At 32.8% G+C, this 1,431-nt stretch overlaps 1 long non-coding RNA gene across 1 annotated transcript; it reads right to left on the bottom strand.

Annotated features, from left to right (window-relative positions):
• Positions 1-55: 55 nt before the first annotated feature.
• LOC109592286 (uncharacterized) lies at positions 56-1,206 on the bottom strand. Its single transcript, XR_002190271.1, has 3 exons — positions 965-1,206; positions 173-368; positions 56-86 (listed from the first exon to the last, which is right to left on the bottom strand). It is a non-coding gene; the product is annotated as an uncharacterized LOC109592286 (long non-coding RNA).
• Between the last annotated feature and the right edge of the window lie 225 nt (positions 1,207-1,431).

Genomic DNA, 1,431 nt, shown 5'->3' with positions numbered 1-1,431 from the left:
TGAATACTTTTCTTGATATTCCTTACTAGTGAGATCATTACCATCCAGTACTGACTGTACTATCCACTCACCAGCTTCAATATATACTGAAATAAGGACAAATAATATTATTAATAACTTAAGAAGCTAGTAGTAATTCAGCCTCAATTGTAATAAAAGTAATTTATTTTACCTAATTCAATTATCATTGTTAGTCCATTAGTATCAGTGATAAATGTATTCACCGGCTTCTCCACTCCTCCTCCAACATCTTCCCATACAACCTCTTCACCTCCTCCAACAATTACTAGCCACACACAGTGTGGTGACATTGTGACTGCTGTGAGTGAATGATAGTATCTACCAGTAACAGATTCAGGAAGATGAATCTGTAGACAATAAGAAATATTACTGTGTGATGGATTAAAAACTATTGATTATTATTCTTTATTATATAGGTATGTGTTACTACTTATTGGTTGTATATGTGTATCATTATCATTTGAGGTATTAGTTGTATGTGTATTATTGATTATTAGTGGTGTATGTATTACATATTAATAATGAATGTATTGTGGTTTGACCTTAGACTAATTTATGCAACTGTGGTTTATGTGAGGGATGACAGCTCGGGCTTGCTCAGGCTTGCCCAGGTTGCCATCTAACTAGGAACTCTCTATGTCATGTGTTTGTCATGTGTGTGTCATATGTATAACTAGTTTAACTTGTTTGTGTCACATGATTTTGAAAATGATATAAAAGTGCCCGACCATTTTTGGTGGGTTGGTTGGTTTTATGACCTTAAAATATTCTGGTAGTTGGCGTAAGCCAGGGGGCATTGGTGGACCTCTTACATACTGATACATTATGACAAGTATAAGTACACATAAATGTATCACTAATTATAGAGTATTGTGATAAGGCTCCTCCAATTCTCAATGTTAAATTATACATAAACAACATACACGTGTACATGTACACATACCTTCTTACAACTGAACTGACCAGTAGTGATATCATCAAATAATAAACATTCAGTCACTAGTTGATTGTTATTATCCCGTCCACCAATCACAACTAGTGCAGGTGAGGTAGAGTCACTATTGATAATAGCACTAGCATGATTAAATCTCTCCTTAGTCCAGAGTCCCTCACCAGATATTGATCCTTTTTTAATACTCTCCCAATGCTAAATACATAAAACATAAACATAATACATTAAAGTATAATGTAGACAAGTGATTTAGTTTAATTTATCAGAAATACGACTCATAAGTCTGATATAATTATTTAAATAAATAACCAGTTTTCAAAACTTTGCATCATCATGATAAAATCAGCTTTATAATCTCTTGACCATCATAATAATGTTAACTTACTATCGTATTGTGTGTTACATTAAATATGTACACACTATTAGTAGCAGTATTGAGACCATCATAAGTTACTAGT

Source organism: Amphimedon queenslandica, unplaced genomic scaffold (genome assembly GCF_000090795.2).
Source record: "Amphimedon queenslandica unplaced genomic scaffold, v1.1 AMPQUscaffold_5708_Cont22327, whole genome shotgun sequence".
Classification (NCBI taxonomy): domain Eukaryota; kingdom Metazoa; phylum Porifera; class Demospongiae; order Haplosclerida; family Niphatidae; genus Amphimedon; species Amphimedon queenslandica.
This window is presented reverse-complemented; position numbering and strand designations above follow the sequence as displayed.